General features: G+C 36.1%; 1 protein-coding gene and 1 pseudogene across 4 annotated transcripts in view; one reads left to right on the plus strand and one right to left on the minus strand.

Moving 5' to 3' along the window:
* The window catches only part of ADIPOR2 (adiponectin receptor 2), an 80,135-nt gene that overhangs the window by 47,222 nt on the left and 5,020 nt on the right, over nucleotides 1-27,893 (minus strand). The window lies entirely within an intron of this gene.
* Nucleotides 8,538-27,027, plus strand: LOC109501899 (annotated as a pseudogene).

Raw genomic sequence — 27,893 nt, forward strand, 5'->3', positions numbered from 1 at the left:
AATACTTGCAAATCAATCCATGTGATACATCACATTAATAGAATAAAGGATAAGAACCATATGATCCTATCAACAGGTGCAGAAAAAGCATCTGACAACATACAGCATCCTTTCTTAATAAAAACCCTCAAGAAATCGGGATAGAAGGAACATATATCATAAAAAGCCCATGAAAAGCCCATAGCCAATATCATCCTCAATGTGGAAAACCAGAGTTTTCCCCAAGATCAGGAACATGACAGGAACACGGCAGGAATGCACTCTCACCACTGTTGTTTAACATAGTGTTGGAAGTCCTAGCCTCAGCAGACAACAGAATGAAATAAAGGGTATCCAAATTGGCAAAGAAGTCAAACTTTCACTTTTCGCAGATGACATGATACTCTACATGGAAAACCCGTAAGACTCCACCAAAAAGCTGCTAGAACTGATACGTGAATTCAGCAAAGTCACAGGATACAAAATCAATGTACAGAAATCAGCTGCATTTCTATACATCAACAATAAAGCAACAGAAAGAGAAATCAAGAAATTGAGCCGATTTACAATTGCACCAAGAACCATAAAATACCTAGGAATAAACCTAACCAAAGATGTAGAAGATCTGTATGCTGAAAACTACAGAAAACTTATGAAAGAAACTGAAGACACAAAGAAATGGAAAAACATTCCATGCTCATAGATTAGGAGAACAAATATAGTTAAAATGTCAATACTACCCAAAGCAATCTACACATTCAATCCCAACCAAAATTGCACCGGCATTCTTCTCAAAGCTAGAACAAACAATTGTAAAATTTATATGGAACCACAAAAGACCCCGAATAGCCAAAGTAATGTTGAAAAAGAAAACTAAAGCGGAGGCATCACAATCCCAGGCTTTAGCCTCTACTACAAAGCTGTAATCATCAAGACAGTACGGTATTGGCACAAAACAGACACACAGACCAATGGAATAGAACAGAGAACCCAGAACTGGACCTACAAATACATGCCCAACTAATCTTTGACAAAGCAGGAAAGAGTATCCAATGGAATAAAGACAGTCTCTTCAGCAAATGGTGCTGGAAGAACTGGACAGCAACATGCAGAAGAATGAAACTGGACCACTTTCTTACACCATACACAAAAACAAACTCAAAATGGATGAAAGACCTAAATGTGAGACAGGAAACCATCAAAACCCTAGAAGAGAAAACAGGCAACAACTTCTTTGACCTCAACCGCAGCAACTTCTTACTCAACCCGTCTCTGAAGGCAGGAGAAATAAAAGCAAAAATTAACTATTGGGACCCCCTCAAGATAAAAAGCTTCTGCACTGCAAAGGAAACAATCAACAAAACTAAAAGATAACCGACAGAATGGAAGAAGGTATTTGCAAATGACTTACGGATAAAGGGTTAGTATCCAAAATCTATAAAGAACTTATCAAACTAAACACATGAAAAATAATTCAGTGAAGAAGTGGGCAGAAGACATGAATAGACACTTTTCCAAAGAAGACATCCAGATGGCCGACAGACACAAGAAAAGATGCTTAACATCACTCATCATCAGCGAAATACAAATCAAAACCACAATGAGATACCACCTCACACCTGTCAGAGTGGCTAAAATTAACTCAGGAAACAACAGATGGTGGCGAGGATGCACAGAGAGGATCTCTTTTGTACTACTGATGGGAACACAAACTGGTGCAGCCTCTCTGGAAAAGTGTGGAGGTTCCTCAAAAAATTAAAAATAGAACTATCCTATGACCTAGGCAATTGCACTACTAGAAATTTATCCAAAAGATACAGGAGTGCTAATTCATAGGGCCATTTATACCCCAATATTAATAGCAGTACTTTCAACAATAGCCAAATCATGGAAAGAGCCCAAATGTCCATCAACTGATGAATGGATAAAGAAGATGTGGTTTATACATACAATGGAATACTACTTGGCAAAGAGAAAGAATGAAATCCTGCCATTTGCAATGACACGAAAGGAACTGGAAGGTATTATGCTAAGTGAAGCAAGTCAGTCAGAGAAAGAGATATCATATGTTTTCACTCATAGGTGGAACTTGAGAAAATTAACAGAAGACCATGGGGGAAGGTAAGGGGAAAAAATTGTTTCAAACAGAGAGGGAGGCAAACACAAAAAAGACTCTTAAATACAGAGAACAAACTGAGAGTTGGTGGGGGGGGGGACAGAGAAGAGATGGAAATGAGTGATGGGCACTGAGGAGGGCACTTGTTGGGATGAGCACTGGATGTTGTATGTAAGCAATAAAGCACGGGAATCTACCCCCAAAACCAAGAGCACACTGTATACAATGTATGTTAGCTAACTTGACAATAAATATTAAAAAAAAAAAAAAAAAAAAAAGGGAAGAAAGAATTGCTACAATCTCCCTGAATAAGAAAGTAACACAACTAAACCCTTCAATTCCCTACTTTTCATAAGAAACATAAAACTTGGTGGTCTTGAGATAAAGAAGGCTGCTATCATATTAACCTTACTTTTGTACATTCCATTCAGAACCTCGAATTACTAAATGCTTTCTTCTAGTAGGTGCCTATCTTATGGCTGGGGGACCTAAGCCTCAGAGGTAGAGATCTAACAACGGAAGTAAGTAGCAAAAATCAGATCCAGATCTCACAACTGACCCCCAATGAGTTCAAATTCTTGGTATTAGATAGAATGTTTCAATTCTCAAAAAGACCATCTTAATCTATTAAAGCTCATCTTTACCTATCATTATGTTATATACCATACCTACTTTCACCTAAGGGCTGTTCCACTTTAAAAACATTTACCTTGGAATAAAGAACTCTATCTCTAAAGAAAATCACTTAATGGCATTCATGGTCATTCCATTAAACCTGACATTTATTATTTTATAAGACTCTCCAAGGCTTTTTAGTTCCAGACAGGTTATTTGTCCCAAAGGTACACTTTCTGGCAAAGTATGAATGCCCTACATGTTTTCTAGTGATTCCTAGCCTGTCAGTTGGCCACTGAATTAAATAAACCAAACCACTGTTTATTAACCTTATATTTTCCTGCTTAATGATTTAAGGCTTTACCTTTCTAAGTTATACTCTTCAACTTGCTGACTCAACAATCAACTTGCTAATACTATAGATTTACTTGCCTTAGAGGATAGTATTACACAACATTATTGCTAAAGATATTCCTCCCTTATCTCAAATCGCCATATCCAATCCATTAGCAAATGTTATAGATTTTACCTCCAAAATACCTCTCAAATTATTTCCATTTCTTTTCCTTTCCTCTGTCACACTTCTTAAGCCAGGTTATCCAGTATTCTCTGACCAAGAATACTTTTGATAGGGGCACCCAGGTGGCTCAGTTCATTAAGTATCTGACTCCTGATTTCAGCTCAGGTCATGATCTCAGGGTTCATGAGTTCAAGCCCCGCACTGGTCTCTGCTGACAGCACAGAGCCTGCTTGGGATTCTCTCTCTTCCTTTCTCTCTGGCCCTTTCCCACTCACACTCACTCGCTCTCAAAATAAATAAACTTAAGAAAATAAAATTTAATTTGAAAAAAAAAGCATACTTTTGATAATCCCCTAATAGGTCTCCCTGTCTTATACCTACAGTCCTCTATACAATGGCCAAAGTGCTCTTTTTTTTTCAACTTTTTTTTTTTTTTATTTTTTTTATTTTTGGGACAGAGAGAGACAGAGCATGAACGGGGGAGGGGCAGAGAGAGAGGGAGACACAGAATCGGAAACAGGCTCCAGGCTCCGAGCCATCAGCCCAGAGCCCGACGCGGGGCTCGAACTCACGGACCGCGAGATCGTGACCTGGCTGAAGTCGGACGCTCAACCGACTGCGCCACCCAGGCGCCCCCAAAGTGCTCTTTCAAACAGAAAAATCATACCAATTATCCCACTAAAATCCTTCCAGTACATTTTATTCCTTGTGCAAAGGAAAACCAAAATCTTTTCCATAATCTCCACAAGGTCCTTCATGATTTTGCCCCTGTCAATCTCTCCAATTTAACTCATAAAGCTCACTCATCGGTTCACTTACTCTTTTAATCCTTGTCTATACCAATCTTGATCATCATCAGGACCTGGAAAAAGACCTGATCCCTAGAGTCACCTTTTGTAAAAACTCTTACATGACCATTCTTACCTAACACAGCATTACCCCATCCTCCATACCAGTCACTGATAGCACTTTACACTGTTTAATTTCCTTCATAGCACTTCCCACTCTCAAATCATATTTTTACTTGTTCCCTTTTTTATTATCTATCTTGCCCCACTAAACCATCAGTTCCAAAAGTGTTAAACCTGGTCTGTCCTGTTCACCACATGTTCACACTGTCTGTCATATAGTACACCCTCAAAATTTATTTATTTCTCTTTCAACTCAATTACTGCCCCTTCCCTCCCCTCCTCCCCAAAAGAAGCCTTTATGGAAGTTATTTTCCCCACCAAAAAAAAAAAAAAAAAAAAAAAAAGAATTTTTATGGCAGTATAAAATTAAACAAGAAATCTTGAAGAGAATCTTTCAAAAAATGTTATTCTTTAAAACAAGTGACCTACCCCCAAATATATTTGAGATGGGTTTTTTATTGTTACTTATTAATGTAACTATTTATTCTTATTTTTAAGAAAAATATTCCTTTGCTCTTAAAAGGAAATACAAATCTGAAGAGTTAAATAGAGAAAAAAATCCATGAAAATGGCTTCATCATTCAACACAGAAGAAAATCTTGTCTCTTAAATGTACCCACTCCATTAATAAGCATGCTTATGAAGCTGCCAGATAGTTTTGAGTAGCAGAGTTTATCCACCGTCAAAAGGTGATGGTGGGAAGAAAGGAGAAACCAACATAACTAGCAATTTGAGATAAGATGGTTTCTGCTGGCTGGAGAATTCACCTAATATAGTATTTTATTCTTTTAGGTTCTGGAATTCTTCCAGACACACTTTAAACAAAAACAGTAAGAGAGGGAGGAAAATACAAACTCCCTAGGCAGGGGGATAAAGGGTTGTTTTGTTTTCTCTAAAACAAGAAATGACAGAATTGGAGCTTTATTGGCTGACATGACAAATTAAATACAATTTGTAAATAAAACAAAGTGATAAAACTCATCAAGGTGTGCCCATAAGGGAATAACACATTAAAATCAAGTAGTGATAATATTCTAACATTTACTTCCACCACTGAATAGGAAAAAAAAAAAAAAAATTTAAGTGAATTTGACACCTGAAAACTCTAATAAGACACTGACCAAATCTTAAATTCCAAGTATGAATATGGAAAAGTGTTGGAGTAATGCTGTCTTTAAAAGTCAGTATAACAAACCGTGTTTTTTGCATTATAGGAAAACTAATCATTCACTGACTTCTTTGAGGACCCATACTTCTATTTGGTAAACTTGGAAATTATTATAACTAATACCATGAAGACAACTAGGTACCAACTCTAGAGGGAATGGACTAATTTTGAAACAATTCAGCAGAAAACCTAAAGCCTGGTAACAAACATACATTTTCTATATGACAAATTATTAATACTCTTTGCTTAAAAAAAAAATCCCCAAGTATCTTGGGTACTCTCTTTAAAAACAAAAACAAATACAAATACAACTTCAACTATGAAAAGCACACTGAAATATACTTAAACGATCTGTCTGAAGAACAAGTATTTAGACATTGAGTATCTAACAAAAGGAGACCACCATTTCAAACAGAAATAAATATACATTATTTAATATAAACATATGTTGTCAAGTATCCTTTAACTGATTTATTCTTCGTAACCACTGTAAAGATTCAATACTTCCCATCTACAGCTGAGGAATCTGAGGCTCAGACAGGTTGAGCAGGTAACTCAAAGCCTCACAGCTGGCAAATGGAAAAAGAGAGTTCAAACTCAGGTGTTTCACACTTTCCAGTCAGCCATGATGCTCTAAGTGGAAATGAAAATAGACCAACAATATGCACAGTAACTCTGACCAAATTTTTTGTGCCAAAAATAGGGTGCAAGGTTTAACTAGAAACATATTTTCCTGATTTTAAGTTTATTTGGTTATTTTGAAAGAAAGAGAAAGCACACATGGGGGCAGGGTAGAGAGAGACAGAGAAAGAGAATCCCAAGCAGCCTCTGCGCTCAGCAAAGAGCCCAAGACAGGGCTTGATCTCACAAGTGTGAGATCACGACCTGAGCCGATATCAAGAGTCACACACTTAACCGAATGAACCACTCAGGTGCCTCTGTATTTTCCTAACTTTAAATTTCTATACTTGAAATGCAGCTCCAAAAAATCTAATTTAATAACCTACAAAAAAAATTTTTTTGATTCAGTAATTCTATTGATATTGATATTTAAAACTTGCAAAAAAAGAAGTTAATGCAGGTCTCAAGAGTCTAATTACTCTTAGGGCTATCTCCAAGAGCATGCTATCTCAAGGAAATCCTGTTTCCCCACCTATAAAAAGCAGTATTTGTGAAAAAAATCTTATTTAATTACACTAAATGCACATTTAGTGTTCTAAAGTAATCAAGAACAGAAGATACAGATAACAAACATTAATTTTTGAACAAAAAAAACCACAGTATCACCACTTTCTTAAGGGAAACCATTGAGAAGCTTAAAAGCTAAACAGTTAGACCTTAGAATTACAAATAACCTGGTATTACTCTTGTTTAGATAGCAATATAAACTGCAGTAAACCTCGAATCTACATAGAACAAGACCTGCAGACCTAATTATATACCAAGAATTATCTAAAAAACAGCCATGACTCCTTGACCTAAAATCCTACTCTTTCAAATTTCTCTTTGAAACTGATACAAAAGCAATACAAAAACAGGAAAATCCATATGCACAAAGGTATTTATTTTGGGGAGAAAAAAAAGCAATTAACCATCCTTGTGTTTTTTTATTAGAATATTAAATAACATTTAGAAATGTATAAACAGTTTATTTATGGTATCTTAAAATTAAAGAACAAGATAAAATGCTTATCACAATTAGATAAAAATAAGTTTTACAGCTATATAAAAATGTGTGTGTATAATACAAAAGTTTAAAAGGCAATTTACCAAAATAAGTTGAAAACTTACGTCCATGCAAAAAACTACACAAATAGTTTATAGTAGCTTTATTCACAATTGCCAAAAGTTGTAGCAACCACATGTTCTTCAATAGGTGAATAAACTATGATACATCAATACAACAAAACATTACTCAATTAAAAAAAAAAAAACAAGCTATTAAGTCATGCAAAGAAACTTACATAGAGGAAATTTTGCTAAATGGAAAGAAGCCATTCTAAAAGGCTACATACTATATGATTTCAAAGCTGACATTCTGAAAAAGGCAAAATTAGGGAGACAGTAAAAAGATGAGTGATTAACAGGAGTTCATGGGAAAGAGAGATGAATAGGTGGAGCACAGGACATTTTTAGGGCAGTGAAACTATTCTGTATGATCCTGTAATGGTGGATACATACACACATGTCACAACCCACAAAAAGAATAAACCCTACTGTAAACTGTGGAATTTAGTTAATATTAACATTTATATTGGCACATCAAACATAACAAACACACCATACTAATGAAAGATACTAATACTAGATGAAACTGGAGGAAATGAGAGGGTATATGGGAACTCTGTATTTTCCACTCAATTTTTCTAAAAACTTAAAATTGCTCGAAAAAAACACAAGGTACTAATTTTTTTAAAAAGAAACTTTGACAAAAACAAATATAAAAAAAATAAAATCATTCAGATAGAGTAGTGGATTAATCAGTGATATTTTTTCCTTTTAGAATTGGTTATTTTCATGTATTATATTTAGCAACACATCAGCCATGAAATATAATTCTAGCAATGTCTGAAGTAGCTGCCCAGTCCCCAAACAGAAATCAATTCATTCCTAGTTTTACCTACATAAAACCGCACACAAATTATCCATCTGTGATTTTTTTAATTGTCCTCAATTTGGAATAGAAAAAAAAGTTGAGCGGCAGCTTTCAACTATTACACCACATATTGAGGGGCAGAGAGGGAAGATGTGAGGAATCTATATAATTGCCAGCTAATTTCAGTCACTTAGTGACTACGAATGACTAATGATTTCAATGGAAAGTGAAGAATTTGATGTGAACAGTAGGGACATATGCCTCCCTCAAATTTTTAAGACTTTAGAAGAAATGTCTTAAACTTTTACTCATCTCTTACTTAGTTTATAATTACCAGAAAATCATCCACAGACTACAGCTCAACTGATGACAAGATACCACATAGTTATGATGAAAACCAATACTGAAAATAAATGTCCGACTTGGTCTATCACATTTTTCAAAGCTAGAGATTTATCTCAACACCACTTTAAAACTGTTTTCTATAGATAGGAATTTATACATCAATTTCTTAAAAGTTCAATATAAAGTCCAATCTAAATCATTGTAAACATTTCCAAAATCATTTTATTATCTGAGTTAACATGATCAGTTAAGTCATGCAAACATCACGAAAAATCTTACAATCTAATATGTTGCTTAAAAAGGAATCGACAGAGAGTGATATCAACAAGAAGGAACAGGAGTTTTCAGCACTCATTTCCCACAAAACAGCAATTTTGATAATTGCCCATGGACTAGAGTACCTTTGTGGGAACCCTGGAGTCCCAGAGAGGTCTCATAAGCTCTTTGGAGGAAAAAAATCTGCAAGTAAGTACACTGAAGAAAGTAAAAAGAACAGTTACAACTTCACCAATGGCATACTTTCCCTAAAGCAGCACAAATCAGTGCCAAGAAAGAATCCTTCCACCTGTGATTTCTACCACAGGGGAAAGTGAGAACAAAATGAGCACCCACTTCCCCAGATCTACAGGATGCTGCTCAGGGGCCCCTTCATTCTCATTCCACCCAGAACACTGAGACAAAGCAGGGAAGAGAAACAGGGCTCACAGCAACTAGGGCACAGAATTCAATAAAGTGCCATGGATGTCACTGACCACTCACAGGCTCCAGCAAGAGGCCTACCCACAAACCTCCTAAGACACATTACCTGAAGATAACCCCAACTAGGCCCCATGTGCCCCCAGCACTCCATGTGCTCTTCCCCAATGAAACCAGCTCACGCAAAACACGGAAAATCATAGACAAAGCAATCACAGACGGCTGGCTCAACTCTCCTGGACTGAAAGATGGTACATGGCCTTCAAAACTTCAGGGCACTGCCCTAGGAAAAAATAAATGGGAGCCTGTCAGTATAAACAACAAAATTGCTTTTTAAGGAAACTCAGTGACCTACAAGAGAGCACAGATAAACAACTCAATGAAATCAGAAAAAGACATAAAAACGAGAAGTTCAACAAAAATATAGAAATCACAAAAAATAATCAAACACTAATTCTGGGGCTGAAGAATACAATAAATAAAATGAAAACTGCAATAGAAAACTTCAAAAGCATGTTCAATCAAACACAACAAAGAATCTCTGAGCTCAAACATGTCATTTCAAATTACTGAGTCAGAGAAGAAAAAAGAAAAACAAATGAAAAACAATGAAGAAAACTTACAGGAATTATGGGCTACCCTCAAATGAACCAAAATACCCATAGTGGGAGTCCCAGAAAGAAAAGAGGAAGAAAAAAGGCAGAAAACTTATTTAAAAAACAATGGCAGAGAGGTGCCTACGTGGCTCAGTTGGTTAAGCGTCCATCTCTTGACTTCGGCTCAGGTCACGATCTCACGGTTTGTGGGTTCAAGACTCCAAGTCAGGCTCTGCATGGACAGCGCAGAGTCAACTTTGTATTCTCTCTCTCTCCTCGCTCTCTGCCCCTCTGCCATTCGTGCACATGCTCACACTCTCTCTCAAAATAAATAAATAAACTTTAAAAAAAATTAACGGAACAATGCCTGAAACTTCCCATATTATGGGAAGGATATAGACCTCTAGATACTTGAGGCTCAGAGGTCCCAAAATAGGGCTATCCTAAAATGATTACACAACAACACATTATAACCAAATCTCAAAAGTTAAAGACAAAATGAGAAGTTCGAAATCAGAAAGAGAAAAGCAACTCATGATATACAAGGAAACCTCCATAAGGCAATAAGCAGATTTCTCAGCAGAAACTCTGCAGGCCAAGAGAAAATGGGATGACATATTAAAAATGCTAAAAGAAAACAAAAACAAAAAACCATCTTCACCAACAATACCCAGCAAAACAGTCCTTCAAAAACAAATGAGAGATAAAGACTTTCCCAAACAAAAGCTGAGGGAGTTCTTCACCACCACACCTGCCCTACAAGAAACGCTAAAAAGAGTTCTTCAAACTGAAATGAAAGGATACTAATTAATAACATGAAAACATATGAAATTATGACACTCACTGGCAAAGGCAAGTATAGACTCAAATACAGAATACTCTAATAGTGTAATGATGTTGTGGGCATCACTTTTAACTTTAAAAGTTATAAAACAAAACTATTAAAAATAACTCTAGAAGCACCTGGGTGGCTCAGATGGTTAAGTGTCAATTATATTAATATGTAATATTAATATATATTAATATTAAGTGTCAATATATATTAACATGTAATATTAATATATATTACATATAATTATAATAACTGTTAATAATTACTTGACATTATGTTCAGTAAAATAAGCCAGACACAGATCAACAAATATCGCATGAGCTCACTTAACATTTGTCATCTAAAAAAGTCAAACTCAAAAAACAGAAAGAATGGTGGTTGCCAGGGGCTGGGTAGTACAGGACACAGAGAGAGGTTAATCAAAGGGTGCAAAGTTTCAGTTACACAGGACGAGTAAGTTCTGGAGATCTAATATACAACACGGTGATTACAGTTAATAATGTTGTATTGTATACTTGAATATTGTATACTTGAATACTTGTATACATACTTAACACTGTATATTAAGAGGGTAAATCTTAAGTGTTTTTACTAGACAGATAGATAAGGGAGGGGGAGGTAACTGTCAGTTGATAGATGTGTCAATTACTGGACTGTGGTAACCACCTTACAAAATGTGTATGTGTGTATACATATAAATATAAAGCTAGAGGAGGGCAGAGAACAAATCTACATAGCAGGACTGGTCACAACGGGTGAAAAGCTGAAAGAACAGACGAATGGATAAACAAAATGTGGTATAATCATAATATGGATTATTCTTCAGCCATAAAAAGAAATGAAATTCTAATACATGCTATAACATGAACCAATGTTGTAAACATTATGCTATGTACTAAATAAACCAGACCAAACACAAAAGACAAATATTGTATGGTTCCACTTACATGAGGTTACTGGAATAGGCAAATTCACAGAGACTGAAAGTAAAACAGAAGTTACCAGAAGGAATGGAAAGGAAGGAGTAGGAGTTATTAATTGGTACATATTTTTTTTAGGATGATGAAAAAGTTCTGGAAATGGTGGGGATGGTTACACAACATGTAAATGTATTTAATGAATTGTACACTTAAAAAAGGGTTAAAATGGAGACATGTGGGTGGCTCAGTCAGTGTAGCGTCCGACTCAACTTCAGCTCAGGTCATGATCTCACGATTCAGGAAATCAAGCACTGCTTTGGGCTCTGCGCTGACCTATAGAGCCTGCTTGCAATTCTCTCTTTCCCTCTCTCTGCCCCTCCCCCAACTCGTGCTCACTTTCTCCCTCTCTAAGTAAACATTTTTTTAATGGTTAAAATGTAAATTTTATTTTTTTCACAATAAAAAAAAAAGTAATGAAGTACTGACACATGCTACAACATTTCTCCCAAAAAAAATGTTCAAGGTTTTATAGAGGGGGTTTGCCAGTCACAATAGATGAAAGGTATTCTGTGCAAAGAGCATATGCAAACAAGAATAGTAAGGTCTATTCAAAAATTAGAGGACAAGGGACAGATTCAAGATATACTCAGTAGAGAAATATCAACACTGGATGACTGATTAAATGAGGGTCAATGAAGAATACAAAGACATTAGATGACTCAGGTTTTTTGCTTAGGCAGTTAAGTGTATTTAGAGAATACCATTCATTGAGATGAAGGGATGTTAAAGGGGAAAGTAATGAATTTGTTTTTGGAAATGAAGTTTGAAGTAACAAATATTCAGCTGATATCAGGAAGCACAAATTAAGAAAAGAGAATAAGCTTGAAAATAGTACTGGGTGTTACCAGTAACAAAAGTGATCTAACATAGTTACCAGCCTAACAACAGTGGCCAAAATCCTTTAAAAAGAAGTGAGGGACAAAAATGAAAGTGAAGAATCCAGGAGAATACCAAATATTACATGATGGACTGGAACCTAGATCTCTTGACTCCCAGGCAAATGTACTAACACCAGGTTGCCTTTCTAATGGAAAAGCAATGGAAAATTTTAAATTCCCACTTCATAGACTTCACTTTCCCTTCAAATAATACTGCATAAAGTTATTACACTGCTTAAAAACACCGAGGTTACTTACATGTACCTCAAAAGCAATTTTTTCTACCTGAAGAAATTGCTAACTTAATTGTTTGACACTTCAGGTCTAGAAATATAACTCTATTCTAGGAAATGTATTTTTTAAAAAACAATAGTTTGCATGTTGCATAAGGGCAAGGATTCCTGTTTTGTTCACTGCTGAAACACAAATTGCAAGATATACAGGAGACATTCAATATAGGTTTCTTGAATGAACGAATAAATGTCCCATTCTCTAGGGGGACAAATGGAAAAAAGAAAAGGATTTAAAATTATTTATATTTAATCATAAGTTGGGCTTGTTATTAGATATTAGTATGATGTATTACTTCACCTATTTTGTGATTTTGATTTTTATGTTGCCCTCAATTTTAAAAGAACAGGCAAGATGTGGAAAACAGTATGGTAGTTCCCTCAAAAAAATTAAAAATAGAATCACTATATGATCTAGCAATTCTATTTCTGGGTATACACTCAAAAGAATTCAAAGCAGGGTCCAGGAGAGACATTTATACACTCATATTTATAACAGTGTTACTTATAACAGCTAACACATGGAAGCAACCCAAGTGTCTTATCAATGAATGAATCAATAATATAGTCTATACATACAAAATACTTAGCCTCAAAAAGGAAGGAAATTCTGATACACACTACAACCTGGATGAACTGTGGCATTTTGCTAAGTGAAATAAGCCAATCACAAAGAACAAATGCTACATGATTCTACTTGTATGAGAGAACTTATTAAAGTAGCCAAAATCACAGAGAGAGAAAGTAGAATGATGGTATCCAGGGTTTGGGGGGGGGGGGGGGGGGAGAGACAGGGAATTACTGCTTAATTTATAGTTTCCATTTTGTAAGATGAAAAGAATTCTATAGATAAATGGCTGCACAAAATGCACAACATGACTGCACATTTTAAAAATGTGTAGTAAAAAAGACAGTAAATTTTATATACATTTTACAATTTTTTAATTGGGGAGAAAAAAAACAATCCCAAAAAGTAATACACTGTATGATTCCATTTTTATGACATCCTTGAAATAACAAAAATACAGAAATGGAGAACAGACTAGTGGTTGTCAGGACTTAAGGAAGGCATAGGAGTGAGAAGTGGATACGGTCATAAAAGGTCACCATGAAAGATCCTTGGGGTAACAGAATTGTTCTGTATCTTGGGGCGCCTAGGGGGCTCAGTCAAGCGTCTGACTGTTGATTTTGGCTCAGGTCATGATCTCACAGTCGAAAGATCAAGCCCCATGTGGGGCTTTGCGTTCAGCGTGGAGCCTGCTTAAGATTCTTTCTCTGCCCCCTCCCTGCTCTCTAAACTAAATTTCAAAATTAAAAAAAAAAATTGTCCTGTATCTTAAAAATGTCAATATCACAAAAAGAAACAACAATGTCAGTATCATGATTACAATATTACACTAGATATAGTTTTGTAAGATTTTAGCAGTGGGAGAAACTAGGCAAAGTGTATGGGGATCTCTGTATCATTTCTTACAACTGCACATCCACCTACAATTATCTCCAACAGAAAAGTTTAATTCAAAAAAAAGAGAGAAAGCAGGCAAGTCCAGCTCCACAGTTTTATACATAATACTCCACACCAGAAATTTCAATGCAAGGAGTGGAAAATCATGCACATAGTTTCCGATAAAAATACATACCACGATGCTAATAGCACCTGGGTAGTAATTTCTAAAAAAAAAATCTCATCAATACATTTCACCAAATAATGGCGACCATAATGATAATAAAAACAAGAGTAACAGGTTCCTCAAAAGTTCCTCAAAAAGGTAAACAGAATTACTGTGATTCAGCAATTCCACTCCTGGACATATACTAAAAATTGAAAACAAGATTTCAAATAGATACTTGTATACCAATACTCCCAAGAGACAAAACATGGAAACTCTACTAGCATCCATGGACAAATGAATGGATAAACAAAATGTAATATAAACACGTAATGAAATGGGGTGCCTGGGTGGCTCAGTCGGTTAAGCGTCCGACGACTTCCGCTCAGGTCATGATCTCCAGGTTCCTGAATTCAAGCCCCATGTCGGGATCTGTGCTGACAGCTTGGAGCAAGGAGCCTGCTTCGGATTCTGTGTCTCCCTCTCTCTCTGCCCCTCCCCCATGCGTACTCTCTTCCTCTCTCTCTCTCCTTCTCAAAAATAAAACATTAAAAATTTTTTAAAAACATACAATGAAATATTAAGCTATTAATAAATAACAAAAGAGGATTAAGTTTGGATTCATGGTACAATTGACAGAACACAGATTATCAGGGCTAGTGAGAGGGGCTAATGGCGAGTTATTGCTAATGGTTAGTTTTTGTTTTAGGTGATTCAAAAGTTTTGGAATAGATACTGGTAAAGGTTACACAACATTGTAAATATATTAAACACTAATGAAATATAAACTTAAAAATGCTCAAAATAGTAAACTTCATATGTATATTTTATCACAGTAAGAAAAATGGTAATAGCAACTATAGCTTATTTAGTGCTTACGATACACCAGGCACTGTGTCTTTTAAGTAATATACAAGAATTAAGTCAGTTAAAACTCTGTGAGATATGAGATGGGTACTATCAATCCCCACTTTATAGATGAGGACATAAAGCAAAACAGTCTGAGTAACTAACACACAACTAGTAACTGGTGAGCTAAAATTTCAATCTAGTGCTCTAGTGCTCATTCCTGGTGCTCTTATTAATCAATGCTACTTCTATAGTTTTATTAATAAATAATTAATATTAGCAAAGAGAAAGCTCAATTCACTGATCCCTACTTGGGGAATAAATGAAAAGAAATTTTAAAATTGTAAGTCAAATTACCATTAAAAATTGGATGAATAAAGAAAATAGAAATATATTTCAAAAAAACATGCTCAGCTTAGAGCCCATAAAGTCCACAGCCTGTAAAATATAGAAAAAAGGTACCAAATTAAAGTTTTAAGAACTGTGAAATAAGATGTCAAGGCTGCAATCCAGAAAAATATACTACAGTACTGCATTGCCTCTTTGCTAATAAACTTTTTATTGATGTAAAAAATACATTCAAGAAAGCACACAGAGTTCACAAAGATCACAAAGCATAAATGTCACATAACCAGCAAGGAACAACATTCTAGTATCCAGAGGACACCTCTCCCCCATCACTGTACCGTTCTGTAAGTATTAATTTTAAGAGATCAACCACTTTCCCTGCAGTTAGTGTGACAGAAATCTTCCATCCGAATTCTGTAAAAACTTAAGCCAGTCAAGTAACACACATCAGTACTTCATTGATAGTGGTTAAAAAGGAAAAAGCTAGGGTTCAAAAGAAAATCTAGCACCTTTAATATCCTTACTGATCCTACTGATGGAATAAACTATTCCATCCTAAAAAATAATCCCATTCCATTAGTTGAACAACTAAATCTGAACAATTTGTATCCACTATATTTTACTTCACAATGAAGTCTGAAAGAGGAGGTAATAAGGGACACAACATACCAAAACTTCCATGTAGAACATTTTGTACCATTCAGGTTTCCAATGAAGGAAAAGCATGAATTTGATATCAGGAATCTCATTAACCATGCACCAACTTCAAAGGCATACCTCAGTGTGGAATGATAGACCACAGAATAGTTTCAGTATACAACTTTCCAGTCACTTTGAAATTGGCTACTTTCACCTTAGAGGAAGCCAACAAAAACCTGGGGACATATTTGGCAGCCTGTCCTCTACCACTGAATAATCTAATTATAGAACTAGAAAGTGATGCTCCTAGATTTCAACTATTACACCCTACTCACTGTGTCCCAACTAATACAAAGAGACACTGCACTACTGGCCCTCAGAATCTGAAGACTTAATATACTAATTTTTAACAACTTCAAAGGTCCATGGCAGATGGCAAATTAATGTGTAAAAGAGTCAACAATCTCCATGTCATGCATAGTTGTGAGAACTGAATAAGTTAACAGAGGCAAAGCACCAAGAATTAACTTAAATCATGCCCTGTGAGGTTGGCAATAGAATGAGATCACTAGTGAGAAAGCCCAGCTAAATACCACACACCAAGTAGCAATAGTCATATTTGAAGATTGTGAAGTTTCTGGTCACAACAAACACTAATGACAAACCAGTATTAAAAAGACACCTTAGGGGTACCTGGGTGACTCAGTCATTTAAGCACCCGACTTGGGCTCAGGTCATGATTTCATGGTTCAGGAGTTTGAGTCCCGCGATGGGCTCTGTGCTGACAGCTCAGAGCCTGGAGCCTGCTTGATTCTGTCTCTGTCTCTCTCTCTCTCTCTCAAGAATAAACATTAAAAAAATTTTTTTTAATTTAAAAAACCACCTTAATGCCATTTCATTAAATTTGTGCATTTCTTTCTGCCATTTTTTTATTTGGAAGATGAGGTACCCATAGTATACAAAAGAATTAGCTAAGTATAAATGTAGTGTTTAAACTAAATGGCGGAAGCCCTAGCTTATAATCACATAATGAAATGCAAAAGTATGGAAATGATAACTAACCAATACCTACTCTTCTCTCACTAAGCAATATAAAGAATCAAACCCAATACATGATTTCAAAATATGTGATGGGTTCAATTCTTTATACCAAGTGGAAATCATTCAATAGATTCTCAAAGGTCTCCAAAGATGAGGCTCTCCCACAAGCATTTCTTCAAATATTTGATACTCCTTAAGGTCTAGAAATCCATAGTATTCAGGATGAATATCAAAAGACATCATCATTTTAGTTTTCCACAATGATAATATCCATTAGTTTGCTGCAAATCATTATTGTTAATTCAACTTTGACCAATCCAGGCTAAATAATTCTTATTCATTAAGCTTTTCCATAAAGGACTCATTTTTTAATTTCTGATCATTTCCTGGAGACTTTACTAGACTCTACCCAATTTTTTCATATCCTATCTAGCATAAGAAGCTCAAAATTAGATACAATATTATTAAAATGTTTACATAATACTCTTCACAATTATTACCATGTGATATGTGATGCAACATATACCTATAAAACATTATTTAGGCACCAAAGAACGTAATAATAAGACCTGTCATAATACACTCAGCAAGTCCTACTAATTCAGTCTTCAAAACATAGTCCAAATCTACCCATTTCTATTACTTTCTGGTTTCAGCCAGAAAATAAAATCTCTCACCTGTCCTAATACACTAGCCTATAAAGGTCTCCTTGGTTCCATCTTTGTTACCCAACTATCCCCATTCCTTATGCTTTAGAATCCAGAATCCACTACTCACACAGCAGTCACAGTGATCTTTATCAAAAGGCACCCCCTTGTTTTGAGCCCTCCAATAACTTTCCTTTATAACTAGAAAACCTTTATCCTGGCTTACAAAACCTTAATTGATTTTAGCCCTACCTTTGACCTCTTCTTGTACCACTGTCCCCCTTGCACACTACATTGCATCCACTGACCTGTCTGTTCCTCTAACACTCCAAAAGCTCAAAGGGCTTTATGTCACCAGGTTTCCCAAACCCTGGAATGCTCATCCCTCTGATCACCCCCATTGCAGGCTCCTTCTACACATGCTGATCTCAATTTAAAAGTCACCTACTCAAAGAATCCTTCTGTCTACACAATCTAAATTGGCACCTCCTAACTCAACTTATTCCTTACCATATGACCTTTTTTAATCTCTTTCTTGTCTGTGAGATTTTTGTTTACTACTGCTCTTTTCCCATTAGAATGAAAGCCCCTGAGAGAACAGACATTGTCTTCTTTATTCCTATATTCCTAGCACCTAAAACAGCAACTGGCACACACTAACTATTCAAAATAAGTATTTGCCAAATAAATGTATAGGGAATTACTACTCAAAGTTTGTAAGAAGTTCAGGGGCAGAAATTAATTTCCCTGACCTCCCCAGGCTCCTAACACTAACTCCTTTATTCTTATTAATGTTTTTATTATAGCACCTGTCACAATTTACTGCATTTATCCATTTACATGTTTGCCTTCCCTTCCTGGAAACTTCTTAGGGTCAGAAAACCTTTAGAATCCATTTTTGTTTCATAACACGGATGCAAAGTAGGAACTCAAAACCTTTGTTGGGTGTGTAGGTGGAGGAGAAAGAGGAGGAGTACTTACTACATGCAAAGAACATTTCTCATGAATTATCTCTTTAATCTTTACAACAATTCTGGGGGATAGGTACAATTATTTCCTCCATTTTGGAAATGACAAAACCCCCAGGAAACTTCTAAATAACTTGCCTGAGTTAACTATATTTACAAGTGGCAAACTAACCCACCTAATCAACCTACTCTGCCTAACACCCAAGTCAATGCTCTTATTCACAACCCTCTGTTTCCATGAAACATAAGCTCTACTAAATGCATACTACTTAAATGCCAAAATCAGGAGTTTGAACACTGATAATATGTTGTACTTTACAACAACGTTGAAAATATTAAGAAACAGTCAAAAAATAGGGAAAAACATAGAGCCTTGCTACATACCAGAACCAATGAAACGACTGATTAAAATTGGAATTCTTCCCCAGACACTCAAAACATTTCTGAGTAGAAAAATGTCAATAAAACAAAACTGGAATGGGGGGGGGGGGGGGAGGAAGTGACTGATAAAATGGGAAAGGTTCCCAACATATACTACTGATACAGCCCTTAAGAAAATGGTACAGCTGACAACTAAGAAGAAGAAATACCTCAATTTTTAAGATAAGCATTCTCAAGCCTTCATGTTCATAAAACCTTAACTGCTATAAACACAAAGAAACATTTCAAATCAAACAGTTTATTTTTTAAAATTTACTTTGAATAGGGGAGCCTGGGTGGCTCAGTTGGTTAAGCATCTGACTTCAGCCCAGGTCATGATCTCACAGCTCGTGGGTTCGAGCCCTGCATCAGGCTCTATCTATGCTGACAGCTCAGGGAGCCTGTTTTAGATTCTGTGTCTCCCTCACTCTTTTCCCCTCCCCCACTCACACTGTCTCTCTCAAAAATAAAAACATTAAAAAAATATTTTTTTTAATTATTTTGAATATATAAAGACAGGCAACACTTGGAATCATTTACACTACTTTTTTTTTTTTTTTGCCCTAGCATGAAGTAGGCCAACTTTTAAGTAAAATCACATGGAACCTGTTCTAACTGCCATATCCCACTTGACCAACTTTCTTGAGGGGAAAAAAAAAAAAATCCCATCATCATGTGAATGACAGTTGGGGGAAAAGTCAGTGGAGCAGACCACACAACTGGCCTATTGTTATGCCTAATGCAAATCTTCCTATAAAGATTTCTAAAGTTATAAAAAGATGCCAACTGTTATTTGCTGCACTGCTACTTTATAGGCCTTTCCACTAGTTATCAAGTCCACTTTGGCATAAAAAATCCTTCAGGAATGTTTGCAAAAATTCACAGAACTGTACCTCTAAAAAAAGGGTGAATCTTATAGAGTGTAAACTATACTCAATAAATTTGACTTTTTAAAAAGCTAAACCATAAACATGACCAAAAAAGTTTCTACTCCTCAGTAAAAAAAAAATCTGAATTTGTTTTGTCAAATTCCCAAAATATAAAGTCAAGTTCTAAGCCTTTAAGAAACAGAATTGGAGGGAAGACACTGGACTTATGCTATATGTATTATATACTGTACCATTACAATAAAGTAAGCTAGAGGAAAAAAAAGGTTATTAAGAAAATCATAAGAGAAAATACACTTACAGTACTGCACTACAAAAAATTCACATATTAAGTAGACCTGCACAGTTTAAACCCATGTAGTTCAAAGGTCAACTATATTCTGAAGTTTCAAGTATCAAGATGTCAATGGAACACCTGCTTATCTGGTTTCCAAAGTCTGTGGATATTAACCAGCAATGCAAAAGACAGAAATCTGTTTCCTCAAAGTGTATCCTTAAACTGCACACCAGTTCTACTACAAAAGTGGTTGAGAAAAATGACATGGGTGAGATCTACAAATATGTTCTGTATCTATCTACTCCTCTAGGTTGTACTTCTGAATCAAGTAATCGCTCAATCATTTCCTCTTGCCCAGAAGTCACAAACTTGAACATGTGAAACAGCCTGAGTAAAGACAAAGGCTGTTACTGTGTTGAACCAAAACTGCTTAAAAGATTAACAATTCAAATTCTAAAACACACTGTTAAATGGTGCTGTAATAACTGATTATGCATATAAAAAATTAGATTAAATCTGTAGTAACTGATTATGCATATAAAAAATTAAATTAGATCGCTGCCTCGTATTATATAAAAATACCTTTTTTTTTTTTCAGGCAAAATATTCAAAACATTTTTTCAAAAACTTTTAGAAAGAGGGGCGCCTGGGTGGCGCAGTCGGTTAAGCGTCCGACTTCAGCCAGGTCACGATCCGTGAGTTCGAGCCCCGCGTCAGGCTCTGGGCTGATGGCTAGGAGCCTGGAGCCTGTTTCCGATTCTGTGTCTCCCTCTCTCTCTGCCCCTCCCCCGTTCATGCTCTGTCTCTCTCTGTCCCAAAAATAAATAAAAACGTTGGAAAAAAAAAATTAAAAAAAAAAAAAACTTTTAGAAAGAAATATGGAAGACTCTTAATGACCTTGGGGTATGGAATAGATTTCTTAAGACACAAAGGACACAAATAAGGAAAATGGTAATAGATTTAATAATCATTTATATTCAACAAAACCATCTAAAAAGTTAACAAATAAACCACATAGCTTGGAAGAAAATATTTGCAATTCATTTAGCAGACACAACTAAAATATTTAATAAGCTCCTATAATCAATTTAAAAAGACAAAGGAATAGGCAGGACAGGTAGCAGATAGTCAATTCAAGAAATGGAACTTGAATAGTCACTCAACAATTGAAACATGTTCAATCTCATAATTAATCAAGAAAAATAAAGATGATATGATACTTTTCTGTAAAAATATCATCTGATTTGTAAACACATAAAAAAATCTGGCAATGCCATGGATCCTAATGATTTGGAAACAGCAAATTCTCATATTCTCGTGCTAAAATAAAGTGGCACAATTTGGGAGGATAATTAGGCAATCTATGACATAGTTAAAAGTTCCCATAATCTCCATAATCTCCAACCCAATAACTTCATTTCTGGGTAATTTTCACTTCATTTCAAACTTAGTAACCACAGGGGCACCTGGGTGGCTCAGTCAGTTAAGTATCCGACTTCAGCTCAGGTCATGATTTCCCAGTCTGTGAGTTTGAGGCCTGCATCAGGCTCTGTGCTGATAGCTCAGAGCCTGAAGCCTACTTTGGATTGTGTCTCCCTCTCTCTCTCTGTCCCTCCCAGCTCAAGCTCTGTCTCTCTCTCTCTCTCTCTCTCTCTCTCTCTCTCTCTCTCTCTCTCTCTCAAAAATAAACATTAAAAAAAAATTGTAATAAACTTAAAAAAAACACTTAGTAACCACATAGATACACATACACAAAAAGAAACAAAATTTTCACAAAACATTTTATCCATACTGCCTGTAATACAACCTAATACTTTTCTATCCTATTTTAATTCCTGATTAAAACTGATTTCAGAACCCATTAATGGCTTCCAACATGCAGTTTAGAAAACCTGCCAAAGAGCTGAAATATGTGCACAAGGATGCCTAATCAGGAATGTTCAACGTAGCATTGTTTTTAAAAGAGGAAAAATTGGAAACAACCTAAATACCTATCAACATGATAAATTAAAAATGGATGTATTCATATAATAATGTAATTGTACCCCAGATAAAAGTGATGACTATAATTAGGCTGAACCACAGGAAACTGTCATTCTTGTAGGTCAAAAATGGTAATGTATCAACAGTTTCATATGAATCTAAAAGACATGTTTCATGGGGTGCTTGGGTGGCTCAGTTGGTTAAGCCTCCAACTTCAGCTTAGGTCATGATCTCATAGTTCATGAGTTCCAGCCCTGCATGAGGCTCTCCACATCGGGTTCTACGCTGTCAGCACAAAAGCCCAATTTGGATCCTCAGTCTCCCTATCTCTCTGCCCCTCCCACACTGTCATGCAGGCTCGCTCTCTCTCTAAGATAAATTAAAAAAAATTAAAAATAGGGGCACCTGGGTGGCTCAGTCGGTTGAGCATCCGACTTCGGCTCAGGTCATGATCTCGCGGTTTGTGAGTTCGAGCCCCGCATCGGGCTCTGTGCTGACAGCTCAGAGCCTGGAGCCTGCTTCGGATTCTGTGTCTCCTCCTCTCTTTGCCCCTCCCCTGGTCATGCTCTGTCTCTCTGTCTCTCAATAATAAATAAACGTTAAAAAAAAAATTTTTTTAAGTAAATAAATAAAATACAGATATTTCATGAAAAACAAGTTACAGAATATGCAGAACATTGTTTACATCAAGTTTGAAAATATGCAAAACAATATTATGATCTGTTTATAAACGTTATTTCTATGCAGTTATTACATAAAAATAGGCATTAGGAATGATCAACACCAAATTCATGATAATCATTACTTCTGTAAAGAGACTGAAATGTAATCCAAGAAGGTGCTTCAACTGTATGTGCAATTTTTTTCTTAAAAAAATGGAAATGAGAAAAATGTTAAGATTTAATACAGCTGTAGAGTAGATACATGAATGTTAATTATATTGGTCTCTGTATTCTGAATGTTTGAAGTATTTTGAAGAAAAAAAAAATCTGTTAGCCAAATAAAAAACACATGTGCAGCCCAAATTCAAACCAAACCCCATAAAAAATTTCTTCCATTGGCTTGAAATGCTAATGCTTGGTCCTAGCCCTTTAACTAGGGCCTCTAGCAAAAACAAACAACAAACAAAAAATTAAAGAAACAGCTTTTTATGTAATTCCCATTTTAAACAGTTCTTTAAAATCTGTCAAGAAAAGATTTACCCCTGGAAAATTGGTCTTATTCCTCCTTCCAGTTTAGTGCTATGTATTTTACCATATTTCCATTTTTACCTTTGCTGCCAAGAAAACCCAAATCCAAATTTTATTCTTAGTCATTGAATTATGCTTCCTCCTTTTCCTCCTTATATTTTATTACATTTCTGGATGAAAATGGATATAAATAAATTCCAAGAAAATAAAAGTAACCCTCTTGTTCCAACATGCTAAACAGTTTTTACTACCACCACTTTCTTCCCTGACCCAAGGAATATACAGATACAATTATGTATACATGCTCACTAAAGTAAGATTTCAGAGCACATAGGATTAAAGTGAATATGCTGCCAGTGAAAAATAATCAGCAATATACTAACAAAAAAATGCATACAAAAGGCCTAGCTGGCCAAAATTTAATAAGGTAATTAAGTTTGTCTCTTCGAGACCATATGCTTTATATGCTTTGTTTTCTAGCACATAACGTGGAAAATACAGAAGTCCAAAAAGAATATGCAATACTGTAAGTCAGCTATTAAAAAAATCTTATTGTTCTGTGCTCTTACATCAAAAAACTTCAATTGTCCTTTCCCACAGTTATTTTACCCATGTCTGAAGACATTCTGGCGGTTTCCAGAATTTAGCTTCACTTTTCCTTCTGTCTGGACGCTTAAAATGTCTAAATCAGGCTATATAATCACTAACCAGCATACATCCCTTCTAACGCATGGTATACTACAAAACAGAAAAATCAAAACCATGGGTCACGTGAAACAAATCCTCTATTTAATCCATTTAACTTCCAAAACTGAATACTAAATGTACTTATTAAATAGATTAGGTTAATTATTCCTAACAAACAGGTTCTAGGATATCAATCAGCCTTATTTCATTTTAGAATTAAAAGAGGAGATAAAGCTGCAATTTTTCAAGTTTGTATTTCACAAAGACTTTGAAAAGGTTATTTTTAACAGAATTGAAGCACTTCACTTAGCAAAAGAATACAATCCAGTTTAGGTTTTAAAAAGACCATTTACTCCCTACTTGCTATACACCAGGACTGCTGTTTGATATAAAGAAAGCTATCCTCTCTTTACCCTCAAGAAATATACAATCTACTGGCCATCACTCAGATTTTTTTAAGAGGGGTGGCAAAATCACACTGCTTTCAAGGGCTAAGTAGGAAATCTTAATAGATGAACAGATCTAAGAAAGTACTAGGAAGAATAACTACAGAATGTAAGCACCACCTAAAATAATTCTAAATCAACTTCAATGCAAATCTCAGTAGAGATTTTCAAACTGCAACCAAATAAACCCAGCAAAGAACTGGCAAAGTGGTGACATTTATGGCACCCATTGGTCACTGCTACCCAGAACATCTAGACAACTTTCCTCAAGAGTTGAAAGATCTGCTCTCCTACAATTACACTATCTTGAACACAGATCTTCCAATAACATTTTGCAAATCTTTGATCTCTGGGAGAAGAATCTGATCAACCCATCAAGTTTGCTTTTTTCTTTTTGAGAGAGAGAAAGAGAGCAATTAAGAGAGAGAGAGCACACAAGAGTGAGCAGGGAAGAGGCAGAGGGTGGAGAGAGAGAATCTTAAATCTATATGCCTAGCACAGAGCCAATGTGGGGCTCAATGTCATGACCATAAGATAATGACCTGAGCTGAAATCAGGAGTTGGACGCTTAACTGCCACCCAGGCACCCCACTACTGTTCTTCTTTTAACTTCTACATTGCCATATAAGCTTCTAAGATTTTATACACTCATTTGTAACAGAATAGAACTGTGAAATACTGGGGCACCTGGGGCACCTGGGGCACCTGGGTGCCAGTTAGTTAAGCATCCAACTCTTGATCTCAGGGTTGTGAGTTCATGCCCCTCATTGGACTCTGCACTGGCCATGAAGCCTCCTTAAAAACAATAAAAGAGGGGTTTTGGGTGGCTCAATCGGTTAAGTATCAGGACTTGGCTCAGGTCATGATCTCACAGTTCATGGGTTCCAGCCCTACATCCAGCTGTGTGCTGACAGCACAAAGCCTGGAGCCTGCTTCGGATTCTGTGTCTCTCTCTGCCCCTCTCCCACTCATGCTTTGTCTCTCTGCCTCTCAAAAATAAATAAGTGTTAAAAAAAAAAAATTACAAAAAAAGAAAAAAGTGTAAAATACAAGAATACTAGATGGCTCAGTCAGCTAAGAGTCCGACTTTGGCTCAGGTCATGATCTCATGGTTTGTGGGTTTGAGCCCCGCATTGGACTCTGTGCTGACAGCTCAGAGCCTGAAGCCTGCTTCAGACCCTGTGTCTCCCTCTCTCTCTGCCCCTCTCCTGCTCATGCTTTCTCTCTCAAAAATAACAAACATTAAAAATTTTTTTTTAAAAAGAGCCCGACTTCAGCTCAGGTCATGATGTCACAGCTCATGAGTTCCAGCCCTGCATGGGACTCTCTGCTGTTAGTGCAGAGCCCACTTCAGATCCTCTGTCTCCCTCTCTCTCTCTGCCCCTCCCCAACGCTCTCTCTCTCTCAAAAATAAACAAACATTAAAACAAGAAGAAGAAGAAAGTGAATATACTATTGCAGAATTCCATATGCACATTTTAAGAGACAGCAATGCAACTGTAGCCAAGATATCTTTGAAAGTGATGACTGAACTCCAGAAGAAACATCTGAAATGATGCCAAGACTGCCAGTGTTATCACAATTCATGCTTCTCTAAGGTCACCAAAGTATTAGTTGCTACCTTGACCTTCCTCCTAGGAAAAAAAGAACAAGAGAAACAGGACAGTGACTAAGAATCTTAGTGCAGTATGCCATAAGGAAAACAGGCTCCAAATACAAGGAAAGGTTGAAAAGGTTATGGAAGTGCTTAGAAACAAAAGAAGAGAAAAAAACAGAGGTGTTTAACTTCTCAGCTATCCATTTGAGTCCTGATTCCCCAAGGTTTTGCAGAAATACTATTGCCGCTAAAGAGCTCTAAAGAGATACTCTACAAACTCTCCAGATTGGTGGGAATTCATGAGCTTTTTCTAATTTCTATCCCTTTGTGCAAAGGTTTCTATAGCAGCACCAAAGAGAAGGAGCAAGATCCTTCTGTTTGTGCACAAACATCTCATAAGCTGGTAGTCCCAGAAATCAGTCATTGCTCATAATTGAGGCCACCCATTTTGTTGTGGACAAGAACTCTGAGGAAATCATGACAGTAGGAATCAATGAAGGAGATTCTAAGAAAAAGATAACCGCTCAATGACTCCATTTCCCCAAATCCTGGCCTAGTATAAAACACTCAAAGTAAAGAATCTGATGATGTCTGCTGCAACTTTGACTCAGTTCTTCTGAACAATGAATTTCTCAGATGCAGAAGAAATTCCAGGGTAAGACTAGATAAAATCAAGAGTACAAGGATATGGAGAATTAGATGCTAAAGCTTATATTCTAGGAACTGAAGTGTTGGAAATTGAGAAAGAGGAAGAGAACAAAAAAGATGCATGGGGAAGTAGCTGTCTCAGTGAGGCAGAGAATGCTAATGGTAAATAGGTTGACGTGTTATCACGCTTCCAACGAAGAACAGCAACAAAATCTCCAAGAAGCTGAACAGCTTCAAGGAGGAGCCACAATGTCCAATCAGAAAATAAGCATTCCTTCAGAGAAAAGCAACTGGCACTATAACATAAACTTTTGAAAAAGAAAAAAACAGAATGAAGTAACTTTCAAGCAACTTTTCCATTCCAAGAAGACTGTTAAATATGTGTCATAAACCTGAAAATTAGTGAAACAATGATGTTCATTTGCATTAAAAAGTCCAGAAGCACTGTATTTTGAAAACCACAAAGCACACTATAGAACAATGACTGGTTGAATCCCTTTTTAAAAAACTCTGCAACACAAAGAGGAGCCCTATTATAATCAGATTTTAATTAATGACAATGTAACAATATTGGTTCATCAACTGTAACAAATATGCCACATTAATACATGTTATTAATAAGGGAAAACAGAGTAGGTGATATGGGAACTTTCTATACCATGCATAGAAATTTCTGTAAACCTAAAACTTCTCTAAAAAATGAAGTCTATTAATTTTTTTAAGACCTGCACATGTGGACAGATTTGGGAATAAACATTTGTATAAGCAGACAAAGAGGTGGCAATCTCTATATCAAAGTATTAACAGTGGGTTTCTACGGAGAGTGAAGCTGAAATAAAGTGTGTAACAAATTTCTACATCATGTACCCCTGGACTGTCTAAACTTTCTACCCTGAGCGGAAAGGCTCTGTAGCATATTGGGAGCCTGGGTCCTAAAACCAGACTGCATGGATTTAAATCCCAACTCCACTATTAAGTAGCTGACAAACTTGGGCAGTTAATTTCTCTGTACCTCAGTTTCCTCATCTTCAAATATGGATACTAGTACATGTCTCTACAGAGCTGCTGCAGGTAAGTAAGTTGATACACGTAAAGTATTGGAAAAGTACCAGTACACCAGAAGTGCTCCCACCA

The sequence above is a fragment of the Felis catus genome, chromosome B4, assembly GCF_018350175.1.
Source record: "Felis catus isolate Fca126 chromosome B4, F.catus_Fca126_mat1.0, whole genome shotgun sequence".
Lineage (NCBI taxonomy): Eukaryota > Metazoa > Chordata > Mammalia > Carnivora > Felidae > Felis > Felis catus.